We start from the raw sequence: 25,024 nt of genomic DNA, 5'->3' as shown, positions 1-25,024 counted from the left end.
ACAGCGGGATATAGAGAAGCTGCAGAGCTCGGCAGAAAGGTGGCAAATGGAATTCAATGTAGCTAAGTGTGAGGTGATTCACTTTGGGAAGAATAACAAAAAGATGGGGCACTGGGCTAATGGTCGGATACTTGGTAGTGTGGATGAGCAGAGGGATCTTGGTGTCCATGTACACAGATCTCTGAAAGTTGCCACCCAGGTAAATAGTGCGGTGAGGAAGGCATATGGCGTACTGGCTTTTATTGGTAGAGGAATTGAGTTCCGGAGTCCTGAGGTCATGATGCAGTTGTATAAGACTCTGGTGCGGCCGCATCTGGAATATTGTGTGCAGTTTTGGTCGCCATACTATAGGAAGGATGTGGAGGCACTGGAACGGGTGCAGAGGAGGTTTACCAGGATGTTGCCTGGTATGGAAGGAAGATCGTATGAGGAAAGACTGAGACACTTGGGGCTGTTTTCATTAGAGAAAAGAAGGTTTAGGGGTGACTTGATTGAGGTGTACAAGATGATTAGGGGGTTAGATAGGGTTGACAGTGTGAACCTTTTCCCGCGTATGGAGTCGGGTATTACAAGGGGGCATAGCTTTAAATTAAGGGGGGGTAGATATAGGACTGAAGTTAGGGGTAGGTTCTTCACTCAGCGAGTCGTAAGTTCATGGAATGCCCTGCCAATAGCAGTGGTGGACTCTCCCTCTTTATGGGCATTTAAGCGGGCATTGGATAGGTAGATGGAGGATAGTGGGTTAGTATAGGTTAGGTGGGCTTGGATCGGCGCAACATCGAGGGCCAAAGGGCCTGTACTGCGCTGTATTCTTCTATGTAAATTAATACATATTCCTCGAGAGGGTTCTGCTTCCGGAACTGTTACCCGGAATTCCCTCCTCTCCACAATTACTGCAGCATGGCCTCAGTCTAACGGATCCTTTTTTTTGCCCTTTTGTATTCCAAAAACCCTTTCCAAGTTTTAAAACCCGAAAGAACTGCGGATGCAGTAAGTCCGAACCCAAACCCGAAGTCAGTGGTAAAGCTGTATGAAGAGAAATCAGAGTTCACGGTCCGGTCAGGTGACCCTTTCTGAGAACTTCACAAGTTTTAATTGTGTGATCGTTCCAGGGTTGCCCTGGGATTTTCGTGCTATTTTTGTTATTGATTGATTTCAGATGATGAGAAATCCGAAATACTGCTTTGTGTGTATTAAAAAGTGAGGCGGGGCATAATGAGACCTACCCACTCAGCAAATCTCAGTCTTTTATGACTTCTCAATTCTAATATTTCACTGCAAAATTTCCAACAAAACAACATCGGAATTTAGCGTCAACAACTATTATTGCACATCAGCTGATTTCTAGGCTGCTGCGTGCTGTAGCGATGGTGGTATAGTGGTGAGCATAGCTGCCTTCCAAGCAGTTAACCCGGGTTCGATTCCCGGCCATCGCAAACTGTGAATTTTAAAACCATTCCTAACCAAAAGAGCCGAAAACTTCAGTGGTAATTAAACACTAACATCTGCACATCACACTGAGTCAGCCACACCAACGTTGCCAGACCTCTGGAGTGCAGACACAACTTTGAAGTTGAGGATGCGCCCAGGAGGATTAAGGAGTCAAGTCGATCACGATTCACATAAACTGGAGTCATGGCAGAATTCCTTGGTTTTCCATCTTATTTGAAAAGAAATGTTTCCGGATTTCACTCATTTCAACATTACTCTCAGTGTTGTTTGTGAAATACAGCCTAATATCAAGTGAAATGTGGGTGGGCAGTTCACAAATATCCAAACAACGTTATTTCTCATATCGAATCGGTCATGTTATTTTTTTAGGTGCAGGTCAGAAATAGGAGGAATGGAGACCAGCTGCTTTTATATTTCCAGTATGAGAAAATGACTCGATAAAACTCTGAGAGATGATAGAAATCACCACACAGTGAGTGAAAGTTTAATCCAGGATAAAGTTAAAAATCACTCAACACCAGGTTACAGTCCAACAGCTTTATTTGGAAGCACTAGTTTTAGGAGTGCTCCGAAAGCTAGTTGGACTATAACCTGGTATTGTGTGATTTTGAACTTTGTCCACCCCAGTCCAACACCGGCTCCTCCACGTCATCACCCGAGATAGTCATCATGGATTTGTTAAGGGAAGGTAGTGTCTGATGAACGTGACTGATTTTCTTTGAAGGATAAAGAATGGATGGAGTGTTTGCGATGTAGATCAACCTGATGATAAGAAGGACCATAAGACACAGTATTTATAGCAAAAGGATTAAAGTATCATGCAGCTGAAATGATGTATTAAACACATTTAGTTTTAGCCTTTCATCTTTTATAATGGGTTTGCTAGTTTCCGTTCTTTAATATGAGAATCTCAGAACCTTTTTAAAGTTACGTTCTCGAGATAACTTCAGATTTTCTAACAAGAGGTGCCATCTCAGCTCAGACAATGCATTAAAGGTGTGAGGTTAAAGTCTGTCTGTGTCCCAAACTTGAGTCAGACTGGTTCTAACCTCCCAGTCGGAGAACACTTCAGCGGTCTGGGACTTTCAGTCTCGGACCCCTGGGTGACCATCCTCCAAGGCAGACTATGGGACAGGCAACAATGCAAAGTGGCCAAGCAGAGGCTGATAGTCAAGTTCGGAAGCCATGGGGATGGCTTTAACTGGGACCTTGGGTTCATGTTACACGACACGTGACAACACTGCACTGTATACTATTTCACGTACACGCACAAACACACGCACACGCACACACACAAAAGCACACTCCTACCGACCCACACACTCATGCATACTCTCTCTCAAACACAAGCTCTCTCTCATAAACTCACTCATACACTGCCACTCACGCACCCTCTCACAGACTTATACACCAGTACACTCACACACATGCACCTACACACATTCTCACAGACCCGCACATCCCTGAATGCACACACACACAGCCACATTCACAGCCACACACACCCACACATGCACCCACACCCATACACACACACACACACACAGGCACACACACTCACACACACACACACAGACACACGCACCCACACACACAGACACACAAACACACACGCACTCACACACAGGCACACACACTCGCATACAGAGAAAGACACACACAGCCACACACAGCCACACATGCACACACCTACACATGCACACACACACACATGCATACACACACACAGACACACCCACCCACACATGCACACACACATACATGCACCCCCCCCCCCACACACACACAGCCACACACAGCCACACACACACACACACACACACACACACACACAGTGATTCCCGGTTCTCATTACTCTAAGCTGGAGACTATCATTGCCTGGAGACCCGAACTTCCTCCCCCTACCACACCATGAACGTTAACACTTGGTCATGCCCTTACACCGCCGTCTGTGCCCTCCCTTGACCCCGTCCTTTCCATCTTGCCCACCGCCCCTCCATGCCCCTGTTCCTCCCTCCTGCGCTGGGTTGCTCTGACAATGTCAATTTCACTTCCTATGTCAATTTCACTTCCCATGTCAATTTCACCACACTGCGTTTTCTTTTTCCCCTCACGAACCGGGATCACACTACTCTGAGCTTGCTGACCCATCCACCCCCTCGCTTTGCCCTCCCGGCTAGCGCTTTGTGTTTCGTGGGACCCGCGGGAGTAGCTGCGGAAGCCCTCCTCAATACCTAAGCGGATAACACTGTTCTGCTCGGAGACAGGGAAGTCTGCCGATGCTGGAGCCCGAAACATCGATTTCCCTGCTGCCTGACCTGCTGTGCTTTTCCAGCAACACACTCTCAACACTGTTCTGCCACGACCCTGTCTTGGTTCCACACAATCCCATTTATCATTAAGGCGCCACGGCATCCCAAGGACTTGGGACCGCTGGTAACTAAATTATAACAGCGGCCTCAGCACTCTGCACCCCTTGACCTTGGAAAGCCCATCGTGGTTCAGGTAACCTATCAAGGGCAGGGAGGCTTTTGCGTGCACTGCGTTCCCACATCAGTGGAAGCGACCTTCACTAAAACTCTGCCCATGACTACCCCCTGCTGTGAAGTTCAACATCACACAACACCAGGTTATAGTCCAACAGATTTAATTGGAAGCTCGAGATTTCGGACAACCACCTGATGAAGGAGCGACGCTCCGAAAGCTAGTGCTTCCAATTAAACCTGTTGGACTATAACCTGGTGTTGTGTGATTTTTAACTTTGTATACCCCAGTCCAACACTGGCATCTCCAAATCATGCCGTCCCGTGAAAACCCCTTACTGCTGACTGACACCTCCCCCTCTTCTACAAAGTCAAAGAGAAAACTGCAAATCGATCAACGGGATCGAACTTCAAATTAATACATATTCCTCGAGAGGGTTCTGCTTCCGGAACTGTTACCCGGAATTCCCTCCTCTCCACAATTACTGCAGCATGGCCTCAGTCTAACGGATCCTTTTTTTTTGCCCTTTTGTATTCCAAAAACCCTTTCCCAGTTTTAAAACCCGAAAGAACTGCGGATGCAGTAAGTCCGAACCCAAACCCGAAGTCGGTGGTAAAGCTGTATGAAGAGAAATCAGAGTTCACGGTCCGGTCAGGTGACCCTTTCTGAGAACTTCACAAGTTTTAATTGTGTGATCGTTCCAGGGTCGCCCTGGGATTTTCGTGCTATTTTTGTTATTGATTGATTTCAGATGATGAGAAATCCGAAATACTGCTTTGTGTGTATTAAAAAGTGAGGCGGGGCATAATGAGACCTACCCACTCAGTAAATCTCAGTCTTTTATAACTTCTCAATTCTAATATTTCACTGCAAAATTTCCAACAAAACAACATCGAAATTTAGAGTCAAGAACTATTATTGCACATCAGCGGATTTCTAAGGGGCCGCGTGCTGTAGCGATGGTGGTATAGTGGTGAACATAGCTGCCTTCCAAGCCGTTGACCCGGGTTCGATTCCCGGCCATCGCAAACTGTGAATTTTAAAACCATTCCTAACCAAAAGAGCCGAAAACTTCAGTGGTAATTAAACACTAACATCTGCACATCACACTGAGTCAGCCACACCAACGTTGCCAGACCTCAGACACAACTTTGAAGTTGAGGATGCGCCCAGGAGGATTAAGGAGTCAAGTCGATCACGATTCACATAAACTGGAGTCATGGCAGAATTCCTTGGTTTTCCATCTTATTTGAAAAGAAATGTTTCCGGATTTCACTCATTTCAACATTACTCTCAGTGTTGTTTGTGAAATACAGCCTAATATCAAGTGAAATGTGGGTGGGCAGTTCACAAATATCCAAACAACGTTATTTCTCATATCGAATCGGTCATGTTATTTTTTTAGGTGCAGGTCAGAAATAGGAGGAATGGAGACCAGCTGCTTTTATATTTCCAGTATGAGAAAATGACTCGATAAAACTCTGAGAGATGATAGAAATCACCACACAGTGAGTGAAAGTTTAATCCAGGATAAAGTTAAAAATCACTCAACACCAGGTTACAGTCCAACAGCTTTATTTGGAAGCACTAGTTTTAGGAGTGCTCCGAAAGCTAGTTGGACTATAACCTGGTATTGTGTGATTTTGAACTTTGTCCACCCCAGTCCAACACCGGCTCCTCCACGTCATCACCCGAGATAGTCATCATGGATTTGTTAAGGGAAGGTAGTGTCTGATGAACGTGACTGATTTTCTTTGAAGGATAAAGAATGGATGGAGTGTTTGCGATGTAGATCAACCTGATGATAAGAAGGACCATAAGACACAGTATTTATAGCAAAAGGATTAAAGTATCATGCAGCTGAAATGATGTATTAAACACATTTAGTTTTAGCCTTTCATCTTTTATAATGGGTTTGCTAGTTTCCGTTCTTTAATATGAGAATCTCAGAACCTTTTTAAAGTTACGTTCTCGAGATAACTTCAGATTTTCTAACAAGAGGTGCCATCTCAGCTCAGACAATGCATTAAAGGTGTGAGGTTAAAGTCTGTCTGTGTCCCAATCTTGAGTCAGACTGGTTCTAACCTCCCAGTCGGAGAACACTTCAGCGGTCTGGGACTTTCTGTCTCGGACCCCTGGGTGACCATCCTCCAAGGCAGACTATGGGACAGGCAACAATGCAAAGTGGCCAAGCAGAGGCTGATAGTCAAGTTCGGTAGCCATGGGGATGGCTTTAACTGGGACCTTGGGTTCATGTTACACGACACGTGACAACACTGCACTGTATACTATTTCACGTACACGCACACACACACACACACAAAAGCACACTCCTTCCGACCCACACACTCATGCATCCCCTGTCTCAAACACAAGCTCTCTCTCATAAACTCACTCATACACAGCCACTCACGCACCCTCTTATACCCCAGTACACACACACATGCACACACACATGCATACACACACACTCTCACAGACCCGCACATCTCTACATGCACACACACACAGCCACAGATACACACACATGCACCCACACACACAGGCACATACACAGTGATTCCGGGTTCTCATGACTCTAAGCTGGAGACTATCATTGCCTGCAGACCCGACCTTCCTCCCCCTACCACACCATGAACGTTAACACTTGGTCATGCCCTTACACCGCCGTCTGTGCCCTCTCTTGACCCCGTCCTTTCCATCTTGCCCACCGCCCCTCCATGCCTGCGCTGGGTTGCTTTGACAAAGTCAATTTCACTTCCTATGTCAATTTCACTTCCTATGTCAATTTCACCGCATCGCGTTTTCTTTTTTCCCCTCACGAACCGGGATCACACGACTCTGAGCTTGCTGACCCATCCACCCCCTCGCTTTGCCCTCCCGGCTAGCGCTTTGTGTTTCGTGGGACCCGCGGGAGTAGCTGCGGAAGCCCTTCTCAATACCTCAGCGGATAACACTGTTCTGCTCGGAGACAGGGAAGTCTGCCGATGCTGGAGCCCGAAACATCGATTTCCCTGCTGCCTGACCTGCTGTGCTTTTCCAGCAACACACTCTCAACACTGTTCTGCCAAGTTTCTGAGAACTTCGCAAGTTTTCATTGTGTGGTCGTTCCAGGGTTACCTTGAGATTTTCTTGGTATTTTTGTTATTGATTGATTTCAGATCATGAGAAATCCCAAATGCTGCTTTGTGTGTATTAAAACGTGAGGCGGGGCATAATGAGACCTACCCACTCAGTAAAACTCTATTCTACTATTTCGCTGCAAAATTTCCAATAAAACAACAACGAAATTTAGACTCAAGAGCTATTATTGCCCATCCGCTGATTTGTCGGGAGCAGCCTGCTGTAGCGATGGTGGTATATTGGTGAGCATAGCTACTGTCCAAGTTTGATTCCCGGCCATCGCAAGCTGTGAACTTTAAACCACTCAACAATAAAAACCAAGAAGAGCCATTATATTCAGTGGTAATTAAACACTACCATCTGCACATCACACTGAGTCTGCCAGACCTCTGTAGTGCAACCACAACTTTGAAGTTGAGGATGCGCCCAGGCGGTTTAAGGAGTCAAGCGATACCCGGTTCAAATAAACTGGAGTCAGGGCAGCATTCCTTGGTTTTTCACTTTATTTCAAAAGAAATGTTTCCGGATTTCACTCCTTTCGACATTACTCTCAGTTTTTTTTGTGGGCGGGCGGTTCACAAATATCCAAAGAACGTTATTAATTATATCGAATCGGTAATTTTATTTTTTAAATTGAAATGTACACCAATCTGATTGTGTCGAGCACAGACAGAATCTGTTTGCTCACTTCATTCACCCTGACAGACTCTTGAGTATTTCTGCGGGTTGGTTGCAATTCCCACTTGTGGCCAGTAGTGGTCACTAACTTGCAGAACAATGAAGTTCCCAGATCAGAGAGAATGAGAGAACGGACAATAATTGTTGCCCTTGTGTTGGACGGTGCAGGTCAGAAACAAAAGACTACACCATGTTCTTCGCAGACTGCAACACATTATTGATGAGGATGCACACCTCGCCAAGACCTTCCCTCTGCCTCCACTGCTCACCTTTAGATAGCCACCAAACCTTAAACAGATCAGTGTTCACAGCAAACTGCCCAGCCTTCAGGACCACATTGACCATGACAGCATATAACCCTGTCAGGGCAGCTGCTGCAAGATGTGTCAGAGTGTCAACACAGATACCACCATTGCACGTGGGGACACACCCACCATGTATGTGGCAGGTACTTGGCCAATATTGTCTATCTCATAAGCTGCAGGCAAGGATACCCTGAGGCATGGGACATCAGTGAGACCGAGCAGATGCTACGACACCCCACAACAATCACCAGGCAGGGGTGTTCCCTCCCATTCGGAGAATACTTCAGCGGTCCAGGACATTCGACTTTGGACATTCGGGCGACCATTCTCCAATTGTTGGGGCAGGCAACAATGGAAAGCGGCTGAGCAGAGGCTGATAGTCACATTTGGCACCCATGGGAATGGCCTCAATTGGGACTTTGGGTTCAAGTCACACTACAGGTGACGCTACTGCACTTTCCACCCTCTCACATATACGCACAAACACACACGCACAAAAACACACTCCTACAGACCCATACACTCCTTTAAGACCCACACACTCATGCAGACCCTCTGTCATACACAAACTGCCTCTCATTAGCTCACACATACGCCCCTCACACTCACACCCACTCACGCACCCTCTCACACACTTATACCCAGTCACACACACTCATGCAACTACACACACTCTCTCACAGACACTCACATCCTTACATACACACACACGCGCAGAGTCTCCCTTGCACACACACATAAGTTTGTGGGGTGAAATTGTACTTGCAGAATTATATTTTATTTTGCTCAAAAACTGTATAAATCCATGTAAGATTCTGTACACTGGGACACAGTCAGACTTTAACCTCACACCTTCATGTATTATCTGAGTTGGGATGGCACCTATTTTTAAAGATATCTTGAGAATGTAATTTTAAAAATGTTCTGGGATTTACATATGAAAGAATTGAAACTAACATCATCATTCTAAAAGATGAAAGATTAATCTAAATTGTTTAATATTACATTCCATGACACTGCAATCCTGTTGCTATGAATCTTGTGTTTTATAATTCTGCTCCACAACCACCTGATGTAGAAGCAGAGCTTTGAAAACCTGTTGGACTCTACCCCGGTGTAGTGTGATATTTAACGTCGTCCACCCCAGTCCAACACCGCCACCTCTGAAGCATGAGTTGGAAAGGTTTAGAGGGATATGACCAAATGCTGGCAAATGGGAAATGTTCAAGCACATGCGGGTGGTTCAATTTGAGTTTGGGAACATGGTCAGTATAGTTTGTTTTGACCCAAAGATCTGTTTCCATACTGTATGATACTATAATTCTAAAACATTGGAAATTACCCAGCTGTGACTCCGACCCTCCCTCTCTTTTACAAAGTAAAAGGGAAAATTACAAATTCACCCTTTAAACTTAGATGTGTGCACGTGCAGGAGAGACAGAGTGAGTGCGTGTGTATGAGTGTGTGCGTGTGGGTGTGAGTGCATGTGAGAGAGAGTGTGTGCATGCATGTGTGTAAGCTTGGGAAAGTACGTGCGTGAGTGTGATGGGGTATAAGCCTGTGAGAGGGTTATAAGATGATGCATGGCTTAGAAACAGTGGACACTATCAGTCAGCACTATGCAATGTGTGTGATACAGACACAGTAGGGACAATCTGCCCTCTCTAGGGTGTGTGACAAAGATACAGTGAGGTTGGTCTGCCCTCCATGGGATACATGTGAACACACTAGTATGAATGAAGAGTAAGCTGAAAATGTGTTGCTGGAAAAGCGCAGCAGGTCAGGCAGCATCCAGGGAACAGGAGAATCGACGTTTCGGGCATAAGCCCTTCTTCAGGAATGAGGAAAGTGTGTCCAGCAGGCAAAGATAAAAGGTAGGGAGGAGGGACTTGGGGGAGGGGCGTTGGAAATGCGATAGGTGGAAAGAGGTCAAGGTGAGGGTGATAGGTCAGACTGGGGTGGGGGGGGGAGAGGTCAGGAAGAAGATTGCAGGTTAGGAAGGCGGTGCTGAGTTCGAGGGATTTGACTGAGACAAGATTGGGGGAGGGGAAATGAGGAAACTAGTGAAATCCGAGTTCACCCCTTGTGGTTGGAGGGTTCCGAGGCGGAAGATGAGGCGCTCTTCCTCCAGCCGTCGTGTTGCTATGGTCTGGCAATGGAGGAGTCCAAAGACCTGCATGTCCTTGGTGGAATGGGAGGGGGAGTTGAAGTGTTGAGCCACAGGGTGGTTAGGTTGGTTGGTCCGGGTGTCCCAGAGGTGTTCTCTGAAACGCTCCGCAAGTAGGCGGCCTGTCTCCCCGGAGCGTTTCAGAGAACACCTCTGGGACACCCGGACCAACCAACCTAACCACCCTGTGGCTCAACACTTCAACCTGCAAGTTTAACTTGAGAGTATCCTGGACGAGAGTCTCTTTGCACTTCAAACTTTTGAATTTTCTCCTCATTTAGAAAATAGTCCATGCCTCTATTTTTCCTACCAACATGTATGACCTCACATTTTCCCATATTGTGCTCTCTCTGCCACTTCTTTGCCCTCTCTCCTAACCTGGCCAAGTCCTTCTGCAGCCTCCCTGCCTCCACAATATTACCTGTCCCTCTACTTACCTTTGTATCATCTGCAAACTTAGCCAGAATCCCCATGATTCCTTCATTCAGATCGTTAATGTAAAATGTGAAAAGTTGTGGTCCCAACACTGAGCCTTGCGGAACATGAATTGTCACCAGCTACCATCCTGAGACAGACCCTTTCATCCCCACTCTCTGCTTTCTGGCAGACAGACAGGCTTCTATCCATATTAGCACCTTGACTCCCACACTCTGGGTCCTTATCTTATTCAGTAGCCTCCAGTGAGGCACCTTGTCAAAGGTTTTCTTGAAGTCCAGGCAGATAATACACATCGACTTACCTTCGTCTAAGCTGCTTCCTCAAAGAATTCTAGATTTCTCAGGCCTGACTTCCCTTGATGGAACCATGCTGATTTTGCTCCACTGTTTCTTCAGTTATCTCCTTTAGAACTCTGAGGTGTAGTCCATCTGGTCCAGTTGATTTATCCACATTCAGGCCATTCAGATTTTCTAACAAATTCTCCTTGGTGATGGCCACCATACTGAGCTCTGACCCTCACTCTCTTGTATTTTTGGGATGTAACTGTTGTCTTCCACCGTGAAGATTGATGTAAAGTAAGTTCCTCAGCCATTTCCTTGATCCCCGCCACTGTCTCTCCTGTGTCATTTTCCAGCAGCCCAATATACACTTTTGCCTCTCTTTTGCTCTTTATGTATCTAAAGAAACTCACAGTCTTCATTTATATTGCCGGCTAATTTACCCACACATTTAATCTTCTCCCTCCTTATTTCATTTTTTGTTGCCCTCTGTTGGTCTTTGTAAGCTTCCCAATCCTCTGGTTTCCCATTGCCCTTCGCCACATTATATGCTTTCTCTTTTGCTTTTCTGCTATCCTCAAATTCCCTCATCGATCATGTTTGGCTCAAACTCCCTGTACCATGTTTCTTTTCCCTCGGGATGCATCTCTGCTCTGGCACCTGCATTACTCCTGCCATTGCTGTTCTGCTGTGTTTCCTATTGTGCTCCTCTCCCAGTCAATTCTCCCCAGCTCCTTCCTCATGCCTCTGTAGTTGCCTTTATTCAGCTGTAATACCGTTACCTTTGATTCTATCTTCTCCCTCTCAAATTGCAGGGTAAATTCAATCATATTATAATCACTGCTTCTGAAGTGTTCCTTCACCTTAAGCTCCCTTATCAAGTCTGCCTCATTGTACAACATCAAATCCAATGTTGCCTGTTCCCTAATGGGCTCCCTCACAAGCTGCTCCAAAATCCAACTCGTAGACATTCCACAAATTCCTTTTCTTACAACCAGCCTGATGTAAATCCTTGACTACTCAGCTCCTAATCCTGATCCCCTTGCAGCCGTTCGTTTGCCAGTTATCCTCATCATAAATACAAGTCAGGTATCAAGCTGGGTCTGAAACCTAACACTTGGATATGAAATCATTTTCTCCTTTGAGACAAAACACCTCAAGTGCTTTATTTATTTGTCAATTCCAGCATAATGTAAGTGTTCCTCATGCAGTTGCGACCCACAGACTGATGTGGTTCTGTTCTGGGAATAAGGGCGGCTGTGTGGCTGTCCAAGATGGCTTCGTTTATGAAGACTGTTTTGGAAAGAAATCACTGGCCTCTTTCCCTTTTGTAATACTAATAAAACGTGTATACTTGTGAAGCTTCCATAAAAGCACCAGATTACATAAATTTTGTACTAAATTCTATCACTCCAAATAATTCCAATCTCCTGGGTGTACAAGGCGCCTGAGAATTGCTCCCTAACTAGAACGTGAATTTCTTATACCATGTAGGGGATCTCTCATTGCCTCTCAGTGATTATTTACACATCAGAAGGATGTGTTGTCCATTGTAACAGAGACTGTTAGAAGAATCTGATCTTTTGTTCAACTCCTCCTCAATCTTCCCACCATGTCATGGTCACTGTGGGTTGTCCTTTTTACACACAATCAGTATTAACCCTTTCAGACCCATGTACAACATTTGATTTGATTTATTGTTGTCCCATGTACCTCAGTACGGTGAAAGGTTTTGTTTTATGGGAGGTAGAGGCGAAGAACAGCCAGATGGGGACATGAGAAGTTGGTGGCGGATAGGATCAAGGAAAACCCTGAGACCTTCTGTCGGTTTATCAGGAAGCAAAGAATGACTGGAGAAAGACTCAGGCAAATCAAAGATGGTAGTTGGAAGTTGTGTGTGGAACCCGAGGACAGATGTGAAGCACTTAATGAATACTTTATGTGAGTATTCACATTGAAAAAGGGCAATGTTAGTGAGAATACAGAGATACAGGCTAAAAGATTAGATGGGATTGAGGTTGACAAAGAGGAGTTTTTTGCAATTTTGGAAGACCTGAAAATAGACAAGGCCCCTGGGCTGGATGGGATTTATCCTTGGTTTCTCTGGGAAGCCAGAGAGGAGAGTGCAGATCCTTTGTCTTTGAATCTTATGTCATTGTTGTCGACAGGAGTAGTGCCACAAGACAGGAGGATAGCAAATATTGTTCTCTTGTTTATGAAGGGGAGTTGGGACAACCGTGGTAATTATAGACCAGTAAACCTTACTTCATTTTTGGGTAAGGTGTTGGAGAAGATTACAAGAGATAAGATAAGATCTGGTGGAAAAAATTAATTAGGGATAGTCAACACGGTTTTATGAAGGGTAGGTTGTGTCTCACTAACGTTTTTGAGTTCTTTGAGAAGGTGACAAAAAATGTGGATGAAGGTAAGATGGTTGATGTGGTATATAGAGACATCAGTAAGTTATTTGATAAGGTTCCGCACGGTAGGCTATTGCACAAAATACGGAGTTTCCGGATTGAAGGTGATATACCGGTTTGGATCAGTAATTGGCTAGGTGAAAGAAGACAGAGGGTGAGGGTTGATGTGAAGTATTCATCTTGGAGCCACAAGGATCTGTTTTGGGGCCATTACTATTTGTCATTTTTATAAATGATCTGGAGGTGGCCGTAGGAGAATGCGTTAGTAAGTTTGCAGATGACACTAAGGTAGGCAGTGTTGTGGGTCACACCGAAGGATGTTGTGGAGAGGCATATAGATAAGATGCAGAGCTGGTCAGAGACGTGGCAAATGGAGTTAAATGGGGAAAAGTGTGAGGATGTTCACTTTGGAAGAAGTAACAGGAATGCAGCAAAATTCGTTATCGGTAAAATTCTTGGCAGTGTAGATGAACAGAGTGATTTTGGTGTCAAGGTGCATAAATTCCTGAAAGTTGTCGCTCATATTGATAGGGTTGTTAAGAAGGCATATGCTGTATTGGCGTTTATTGGTAAGGGGATTACGTTTCGGAGGCACGAGATCCTGCTTCAGAGATCCATGATACTGGTAAGGCCGCACCTAGAGCATTGCATGCAGTTCTGGTAACTGCATTATAGGAAGGATGTGGAAGCTTTGGAAAGAGTTCAGAGGAGATTTACTAGGATGTTGCCTGGTATAGTGGGAAGGTCGTATGAGGAAGGGCTGAGGAACTGAAGCTGTTTTTTATTAGAGAGAAGGTTGAGAGGTGACTTAATCAAGACATATATAGGGAGGACAGTGAGAGCATTTTCCTTGGATGGTGAAGGCTAACACGAGGGGACATAGCTTCAAATTGAGGGATGACAGATTTAAGACAGATGTCAGATGAAGTTTATTTACTCAGAGTGTATTAGGGGCGTGGAACACAATGCCTGAGACAGTAGTAGACACACCGACATTAAGGGCATTTAAATGTTCAATGGAGATACATAGGGATAATAATGGAACAGTGTAGGTTAGGTGGGCATCAGGTTAATTTGACAGGTCAGCACAACATCGAGGGCCGAAGGGCCTGTACTGTGCTGTAGCATTCATGGTTCTATGTTCTATGAAAGTGGCCACCAAGGTTGATAGGGCCGTTAAGAAGGCATACGGTGTGTTAGCTTTTATTGGTAAAGGGATTTTGGAGCCATGAGGTCATGTTGCTGCTGTACAAAGATCTGTTGCAGCTTCGCTTGGAGTGTTGTGTACAGTTTGGATCACTGCATTACAGGAAGGATGTGGAAGGATTGGAAAGGTTGCTGAGGAAATGTACCAGGGTGTTGACTGGTATGGAGGGAAGGTCTTATGAGGAAAGGCTGAGGGACTTGAGGCTGTTTTCTTTGGAACGAAGAAGGTTGAGGGTGACGTTATAGAGCCATACAAGATGATCAGAGGGTTAGACAGGTTGGACAGGGAGAGTCTTTTTTTTCTCGGATGGTGACGGTTAACACGAGAGGACATAGCTTTAAATTGATTGGTGATAGATACAGGATAGATGTCACAGGTAGGTTTTTTACTCAGAGAGTAGTCAGGGAATGGAATGCCCTGCCTGCAACTGTAGCAAACTCGCCAACTTTAAGGGCATTGAACTGGTTGTTAGCTAAACATGTGGACCATGTTGGTTAGATGGGCTTCACATTGGTTTCACAGATCATTGCAACATCAAGGGCCGAAGGACCTGTGCTGTGCTGTAATGTTCGATGTTCTATGTTCTATTTTCTATGAAGCATAACAGGCAGACAGATCATTGTGTATCTCCATGCAGTCCTCTTTAGACCTCAACGAAGTCCTCTGCAGACTGCCACACAGTCTCCTATAAACCTCTATAGAGTCTTTATACCCCTCCATACAGTATCCTATACCCCTCCATACAGTCTCCTGTACACATCCATACAGTCCCCTATACTGCTCCATGCTGTCCTCCACAGACCTCCACACAGTCTCCGAGAGAACTCCATGTAGTGGAGATATGGAGGTGATGGCCTCCTGGTTTTATCACGAGACTATCTCTCCAAAATGTCAGCCAATGATCTGGGACTCAGGCTTGAATCCTGCCACAGCAGATGATGGAATTTGAATTCTATTAAACAAAATCTGCAATGAAGGACATACTGACGACCATGGCAAAGCCCATCTGGTTCACTCTAATGCCAGATTAGTTTGGTTTGGTGTTTTGGCAGTCTGGTTATTCACTGAAAGCAGTCAGGAAGGTTTCAAGCTGCTGGACCCAAAGGAGCAGGCCCATGCTGATCCTCCTCTCTCTCTGACATCTCTCCTGGAAGACCCTGTGTTTGAGTTTACCTTGTGTGCTGAGCGGGATTATGGCAAGCATCTGGAACAGCCTCATTAAGTTGGGACAAGTTGTTGGGTTTTCGAATAAGTAAGTTATTTGGTATTCTGTCCCCTTTTGTTTGTGTGTCATTTGGTAATCTTGGAAACAAACTCCGTTTTGTTTAAAACTACGTGGTTTGATCAATTGCATCTCTCCTGGAATATCCGCAATTCACCTCCTATATATAAAGTTAGATTCTGGGTTACTTTCTGAAATGTTTTGAGAGTGTCTAGCCTGGTCCATAACACTTACCAATGTGTTGTGTGTCGATGTCTCTGTCCATCACAGTATCAGGAAGAGCAATCACCAAACAGTCCTTAAGGAGACAATGTCCCACTTTTACATTGAGAATAACCTCTAAAGTGTTGTGTGGCACCGTGCTAAATGATACAGACTTCAAACAGATCTAGCAACTCAAGACTTGACATCCATGATGTGATGTGGGCCATTAAAAGCATCACACTCTGTGACCTCAGCATATCCCCAACTCAGACATGGACATCAAGCCAGGGAATCAACCCCGGTTCAATGGAGAGTGCAGGGGAACATGCCAGGAGCAACACCAGGCATAGCTGAAGATGAGGTGTCAACCTGGTGAAGCCACCAAACTGAACTACTTGCATGCCAATCAGAATAAATAGCGAGTGATAGACAGAGCTGAGTCTGTCAACAGCAGAGCTGTCAACATCTAGGGTTTTAGCATTGACCAGAAGGTCGACTGAGCTCACGACATAAACACAGTGACTACAAGAGTAGGTCAGAGGCTAGGTATACCACGGTGAGTAAACCACCTCCTGACTACCCAAAGCATATCCACTATCTCCAAGGCACAAGTCAGGAATGTGATGGAATACTCCCCACTCACCCGGATGGGTGCAGCCCCAACAATACTCAAGAAGCTGTGCACCATCCAGGACAAAGCAGACCTCTTGATTGGCACTATAAGCACAAGCATCCATTCCCTCCATCTCTGTTGCGCAGTAGTAACAGTGTGTCGTATCTACAAAATGCAAAGTAGAAAATCAGCAAAGATCTTCAGACAACACCTTTCAAACCCAGAACCACTTCCATTGAGAAAGACAAGGGTAGATAATATATCGGAACACTAGCAGCTTCAATTTCCCCACCAAGCCTCTCACCATCCTTACTTTGAAATACATTGTCATTCCTTCACCATCAATGGGTCAAAATCCTGGAATTCCCTCTCTCCTGGCCTTGAAGGTCAACCCACAGCAGGTGGACTGCAGTGGTTCAAGAAGGTAACTCACCACCACCTTTTTAAGGGACAATTAGGGACGGGCAAGAAATACTGGCCAAGCCAGTGATGCCCACATACCACCAATGAATAAATAATGTCCTCTACGCAACTCCATGCTGTCCTCTATACAGACTTATCCCCTGTACTGTGAGATACTCTGACGAGTGACATGGTGAATGCCTGTCACTCTGCACTAAACACTGAGATAAACCTGACAGCCCACAAGTAAACACAAAGTGAATGAGCCTTTAGAAAGTTAGCTCAGAGTCAGATGGTGCATCCTATGTCGCTGCATGAAATGTGCCCATGCCCCTGACTGTGAACCAACCTGGCAGAAGCAGGTACGACATCATTGTCTCTGAGCTCCACAGTGAAGGGTGAGTTAATCTGAAAGCAGCCAGAATGATGTGGTGAGGCTGGGGTTTGGTGATACCCACACACACCGACATAGTGTGGGAGAGGACAGTGTTGATGGAGCATGCAGTGAAATGGTGCTGATGGTGGAGATGGATGAAGACCTGGAGAAGCAAACAGTGAGCTCCTGCCTCCAGGGAACTGCCCAGACTTTCCTGTTGGGAACTGGCACCATCTGGTTTCCATAGGAACTGAAGGAAGGATTAGAATCTCCATCGAAATGAGGCAAGACCAGCTCCTAATGAGATAGAACAGCATGAAAATGAAGTGGTCACCCCTCACTAGTGAGATTCAGAATTCACTGTTTAAACCAGAAAGGGGGAAATTGGAAATGCTTTTCACAACAAAATCTGATGCTTTCATTCTTGCCATATTACACCAACTATTTTGCTTTTGCTCAGACGATTCAAGGCAGCAAGAAAATTCAACTCTATAAAAATTATGAACAATGTTCTTTTAAATATATTTAAAGGATTGAGGACCGCATGGTCACCCAGGCCTGAGTATTTTCAATGCTGAAAATGTGTTGCTGGAAAAGTACAGCAGGTCAGGCATCATACATGGCGCAGGAGAATCGACGTTTCGGGCATGAGCCCTTCTTCAGGAATCAATGCTGGTCATCCTGTAGTACCCAGAGCAGACCTATCAGCTTCCTGTCGGACCCACGTTGACACCTGGAGCCATGATCTGAACCCTGACCCCGGAGCGATTTGACCTCGACCCAGAATGGAATTGACCCTGTCAGTGATTTGATCCCAAGGAGGACAACCAGCCTTATTCAGTCCCCAATCCCTCGGCTACTCCAACTCAAGGAGGCCGTGCCTGACCAGGCCTGACTCACTTACCCTCAGGAGCAGCAGACTTGCTCTCCAACTCCTGGAACTGTCCAGAAAACTGCAAGGAAACAATGAACACCTGATGGCCTAATGGTGATGCTGAAACAACATGGTTTCAAGACCCCCCTTTCCAGCATACTCCTTGCAAACACCCAGTCTATCGAAAGCAAAATGGCTGAACTCAGATCCAGACTTACCTACAGAGGGAATTGAAAGGCGGTTGTGTGCTCAGTCTCACGGAGACTTGGCTCACCCCTGCCATTCCTGACTGCTCCTGGGAAGCTGACGGGTCCTCTATACAACACATCAACCACACGTCATCCTTGGGCAGGGTGAGGGCGATGGGGATGCTTCCTGATCAACACCTCCTGGTGCTCGGATGTAGTGACCCTGAAAGGACCTGGATGAAATTTACACCGTCATAAACATTCTGAGACAAACTTCCTTGAGGCCTTACTCATTATGGCTGGTGACTTCAACCAATCCAACTTCAAGAGGGTGCTGTCCAAGTCCCACCAACACATCTCCTGCCCCAATAGAAGACCCAACATCCTGGGTCAGTATTACACAACCATCAAACACACCGACCGCTCCACCCTCACGTGGCACACTTCGGAAATCAGATCACAGCGCTGTGTCCCTCCTCCCACTATACAAGCAGAAGCTAAAGCAGGAGAATCCTTCACAGAAAGAAATACAATACTGGTCCAAGGCAATGGAAGAGCATCTCTGGGACTGGTTGGAATCAATGTATTCAAGTGCTCAGCAGAAATCTTGGATGATTACACCACCAACGTCACAGACTTCATGATGAAATCCATGAAGGACCATGTGCCCAAGTCATTCCGAGAGTTCCCTAAATGGGCACCTTGAATGAACTCGGAAATCCAGTCCCCAGTGAACACCAGGCAAGCAGAACTCAGGTCAGACGATCCAGACCCATACAGAAAATCCAGATATGACCTCCGCAATGCCATCTGAGATGCCAAGAGGCAGTACCGGACCAAGTTAGTGGTTCAAACCAACAACCCAGACACCCACTGCCTGTGGGAAGGCCTAGACAACATAGCAGGACACAAAAGGAAGCCGCATAAGATGGCAGACAAAGACACATCCCTCCCTGATGCACTTAACGCTTTCTATGCCAGCACGCAGTGTCACCTGCCCCAATAGCTCCTGGGCACCTGTTCCCTCTGTCATTGCTGCCAATGCCAGATTAGCCTTCCTCGGAGTCAATCCAAGGAAAGAGACAGGCCCAGACGGAGTCTCTGCCTGTCCACTCAGATCCTGTGTGGACCAGCTGCTATCTTCACCCTCTCCGTCCGACAAATAAATATCCCCACCTGCTTCAAGAAGACCACCACCATCCCAGTACCTCAGAAAGCTGGTGCAATGTGCCCGAATGATAACCGCCCAGCGGCTCTGACCTTGATAATGTTTCGAGAGACTGGTTATGGCCCACATCAGCCCTGGTCTCCCAGCCTGCCTCGATCACCTGAAATTTGCCTCCCGAAGTAACGGGTCCTTAGCATTTCCCAACCCTGCCCTCATTCCCGGAACATCTGGATAACAAGGTTTGGAGATACCGGTGTTGGACTGGGGTGTACAAAGTTTAAAGTCACACAATACCAGGTCATAGTCCAACAGGTTTAAATGGAAGCACACTAGCTTTTGGAGCACTGCTCCTTCATCAGGTGGTTTCTGTGTTACAGCTGGAGAGCTTGGTTAGGGACAGGCCAAATTCCCTGAGCTGCTTGAAGAACAAGAGGCGTAGCTGTGTCTTGTGGATCATCACATATATTTGGGAAGTCCTGGTCAGATTGTCAGTTATTGTCACTGATGAAGGAGCAGCGCTCCAAAAGGTAGTGTGCTTCCAATTAAACCTGTTGGACTATAATCTGGTGTTGTGTGATTTTTCACTGGATAACAAGGACATCTACGTCAGACCACGTTCACCGACTACATCTCCAGCTTCAACACCATTATCCCCTCCAGACTGATCCCAAAACTCTGAGACTCTGGTCTCGGCTCCACCCTCTGCAGCTGGATCCCCAGCTTCCTGACCCACAGACCACAATCAGTGAAGATAGACAGCAGCACCTCCTCCACGATAACCCTCAACACTGGAGCCCCCCAAGGATGTGTTCTCAGCCCCTACTGTACTCCATGTACACCCACGGCAGTCTGGCTAAAGTCCGTACAAACACCATCTCCATGTTTGCTGCAGACCCCACTGTGGGAGGATGGATATCAAACAACAGGAAGGAGATAGAGAGCTTGTTGCCATGGTGCAGTGAGAACACCCTCTCTCTCAGCATCAGCAAAACTGAAGAACTGATCATTGACGTCAGAAAGACAGGAGGAGAACATGCCTCCTTCTACATCAATGGAGCTGAGGCTGAGAGGGTGGAGAGTGTCACGTTTCTGGGAGTGACAATAACCACCAATCTGTCCTGGACTTCCCAAGTGTAGATGATGATCCATAAGACACAGCAACGCATCTTGTTCCTCAAACAGCTCAGGGAATTTGGTCTGTCCCTCACCAAATTTGACGGATGCAACACAGAGAGCATCCTGTCCCGGTGTAACAACTGCTCTGCCCAGCACGGTAAGGAACTACAGGGGGTTGTGTGCACATCACGGAAGCCAACCTTCCATCCATGGATGCTTTTACACGGCTTTTTGCCGGGGAATGGCTGCCAACATCTTTGAAGACCCCTCCCACCCAGGTAATGATCTCCTCCAACCTCGCCCATCAGGCATAAGGTACAGAAGCTTGAACACACCCACCAGCAGCTTCAGGAACAGCTTCTTCCCAGCCGTTATTAGACTGATGAATGGAATCTCCAACTTCAAATAATGCTGACCTTGTAAATGTTAATCGTGCCTCGTGCACGCCCTGTGGGATGTAACCTGTACGCCTCTGTCCACGTTTCTGTTCATCCTGTGATCTGTACATGCCTGCTTACTGGGATCTATCTGTACTGCTCGTAAGTGAAGCTTTTTCACTGTATTCAGGTAAACGTGATAATCAGTCAATCAACAATCAATGTGTCTCTCTTCAGCCTGAACCACAGCTTTTCAACATGTCTCTCTGCTGTCAGACAACATATTGCTGAAGCTGTCCTTACTTTAAACTAGGGGAGGCAGAGTACCCCAACTGACTGACTTTGGGAACAGCAATTATCTCTCTAGACATTTTTGAACAGGAGTGTATTATTTATAACCACCCATTTCTTTGGAACCACTTCAATATCTCCAGAGAATTGAAAGATTATGGTCAATGCCTCTATCTCTCCTTCTCTCAGTGACTCATGCCCATACAGTCCGAGTTTGGTATAAATCCTACTCCATTCTGGGAATAGTGTACTAGATTGAAAGGGTTAAATGAACGTGTTTGTTCAGTGACTGTATTTGATGTCAAACTCCATGTAATTTAATTGTGTCCCAGGAGGGTTTCCCTCTTCTATTAATTACAACCATGGGTTGTAATTTTGACCTGATGAATGCTGACCTGATGAATGCTGACCTGATGAATACTGACCTGATGAAGCTGATCTGATGAATGCTGACCTGATGAATGCTGACCTGATGAATGCTGACCTGATGAAGCTGATCTGATGAATGCTGACCTGATGTATACTGACCTGATGAATACTCACCTGATGATTACTGACCTTATGAATAATGACCTGATGAGGCTGATCTGATGAATGCTGACCTGATGAATACTGACCTGATGAATACTCACCTAATGAATGCTGACCTGATGAATACTGACCTAATGAATACTGGCCTGAATGAATACTGACTTGATGAATACTGACCTGATGAAGCTGACCTGATGAATGCTGACCTGATGAATGCTGACCTGATGAATACTGACCTGATGAAGCTGACCTGATGAATGCTGACCTGATGAATCCTGTCCTGATGAATACTGACCTGATGAACACAGACCTGATGAATGCTGACCTGATGAATGCTTACCTGATGAATACTGACCTGATGAATACTGACCTAATGAATACTGACCTGAATGAATACTGACCTGATGAAAACTGACCTGATGAAGCTGACCTGATGAATGCTGACCTGATGAATACTGACCTGAATGAATACTGACCTGATGAAGCTGACCTGATGAATACTGACCTGATGAATACTGACCTGAATGAATACTGACCTGATGAATGCTGACCTGATGAAGCTGACCTGATGAATACTGACCTGAATGAATACTGACCTGAATGAATACTGACCTGATGAATGCTGACCTGATGAATGCTGACCTGATGAATACTGACCTGAATGAATACTGACCTGATGTCAGCTGACCTGATGAATACTGACCTGATGACTACTGATCTGCTGAAGCTGACCTGTTGAAAGCAGACCTGATGAATGCTGACCTGATGAATACTGACCTGATGAATGTTGACCTGATGAATACTGACCTGATGAATGCTAACCTGATGATTACTGACCTGATGAATACTGACCTGATGAAAGCTGACCTGATGAATGCTGACCTGATGAATTAAGACCTGATGAATACTCACCTGATGAATACTGACCTGATGAATACTGACCTGATGAAGCTGACCTGATGAATACTCACGTGATGAATACTGACCTGAATGAATACTGACCTGATGAATACTGACCTGATGAATACTCACCTGATGAATGCTGACCTGATGAATACTGACCTAATGAATACTGACCTGAATGAATACTTACCTGATGAATACTGACCTGAATGAATGCTGACCTAATGAATGCTGACCTGATGAATACTGACCTGAATGAATACTGACCTGATGAATACTGACCTGATGAATACTCATCTGATGAATGCTGACCTGATGAATACTGACCTAATGAATACTGACCTGAATGAATACTTACCTGATGAATACTGACCTGAATGAATGCTGACCTAATGAATGCTGACCTGATGAATACTGACCTGATGAAGCTGACCTGATGAATGCTGACCTGATGAATACTGACCTGATGAATACTGACCTGATCAATGCTGACCTGATGAATACTGACCTGATGAATACTGACCTGGTGAAGCTGACCTGATGAATACAGACCTGATGAATGCTGACCTGATGAAGCTGACCTGATGAATACTGACCTGATGAATACTGGCCTGATGAATGCTGGCCTGATGAATGCTGGCCTGATGAATACTGACCTGAATGAATGCTATCCTGATTGAATACTGACCTGATGAATATTGACCTGAATGAATACTGACCTGATGAAAGCTGATCTGATGAATACTGACCTGATGAATACTGACCTGAATGAATGCTGACCTGATGAATGCTGACCTGATGAATACTGACCTGATGAATACTGACCTGAATGAATACTGACCTGATGAATGCTTACCTGATGAATACTGACCTGATGAACACTGACCTGATGAATGCTGACCTGATGAATGCTGACCTGATGAATACTGACCTGAATGAATACTGACCTGATGAATGCTGACCTGATGAATGCTGGCCTGATGAATACTGACCTGAATGAATACTGACATGATGAATGCTAACCTGATGAATACTGACCTGATGAATACTGAGCTGATGAATACTGACCTGAATGATTAATGACCTGATGAATGCTGACCTGATTAATGCTAGCCTGATGAATACTGACCTGATGAATACTGACCTGAATGAATACTGACCTGAATGAAGACTGACCTGAATGAAGACTGACCTAATGAATGCTGACCTGATGAATACTGACCTGAATGAATACTGACCTGAATGATGACTGACCTGATGAATGCTAACCTGATGAATACTGACCTGATGAATACTGAGCTGATGAATACTGACCGGAATGATTAATGACCTGATGAATGCTGACCTGATGAATGCTAGCCTGATGAATACTGACCTGATGAATACTGACCTGAATGAATACTGACCTGAATGAATACTGACCTGAATGAAGACTGACCTGATGAATACTGACCTGATGAAGCTGACCTGATGAATGCTGAGCTGATGAATACTGACCTAATGAATACTGACCTGATGAATACTGACCTGATGAAGCTGACCTGATGAATGCTGACCTGATGAATACTGACCTGATGAATGCTGACCTGATGAATACTGACCTGATGAAGCTGACCTGATGAATGCTGACCTGATGAATCCTGTCCTGATGAATACTGACCTGATGAACAGACCTGATGAATGCTGACCTGATGAATGCTTACCTGATGAAGCTGACCTGATGAATGCTAACCTGATGAATGCTAGCCTGATGAATACTGACCTGATGAAGCTGACCTGTTGAATGGTGACCTGATGAAGCTGACCTGATGAATGCTGACCTGATGAATGCTGACCTGATGAATACTGACCTGATGAAGCTGACCTGATGAATGCTGACCTGATGAATATTGTCCTGATGAATACTGACCTGATGAATACTGACCTAATGAATACTGACCTGATGAATACTGACCTGATGAATACTGACCTGATGAAGCTGACCTGATGAATGCTGACCTGATGAATGCTAGCCTGATGAATACTGACCTGATGAATACTGACCTGAATGAATACTGACCTGAATGAAGACTGACCTGATGAATGCTGACCTGATGAATACTGACCTGAATGAATACTGACCTGAATGATGACTGACCTGATGAATACTGACCTGATGAATACTGACCTGATGAAGCTGACCTGATGAATGCTGAGCTGATGAATAC

General features: G+C 45.5%; 2 non-coding genes across 2 annotated transcripts; both read left to right on the top strand.

The window, feature by feature from the left end:
* The first annotated feature begins 1,364 nt into the window (after window positions 1-1,364).
* On the top strand, window positions 1,365-1,436 carry trnag-ucc (transfer RNA glycine (anticodon UCC)). Its single transcript has one exon. It is a non-coding gene; the product is annotated as a tRNA-Gly (tRNA).
* A 3,456-nt stretch (window positions 1,437-4,892) lies between these two features.
* Window positions 4,893-4,964, top strand: trnag-ucc (transfer RNA glycine (anticodon UCC)). The gene has a single exon. It is a non-coding gene; the product is annotated as a tRNA-Gly (tRNA).
* Window positions 4,965-25,024: the final 20,060 nt, after the last annotated feature.

This window comes from Chiloscyllium plagiosum, unplaced genomic scaffold (assembly GCF_037043375.1).
Source record: "Chiloscyllium plagiosum isolate Xiang-an unplaced genomic scaffold, Cpla_swu_hap1 HiC_scaffold_12, whole genome shotgun sequence".
Taxonomy (NCBI): domain Eukaryota; kingdom Metazoa; phylum Chordata; class Chondrichthyes; order Orectolobiformes; family Hemiscylliidae; genus Chiloscyllium; species Chiloscyllium plagiosum.
Note: the sequence above shows the minus strand (reverse complement) of the source record. Positions and strands in the feature narration are given on the sequence as shown.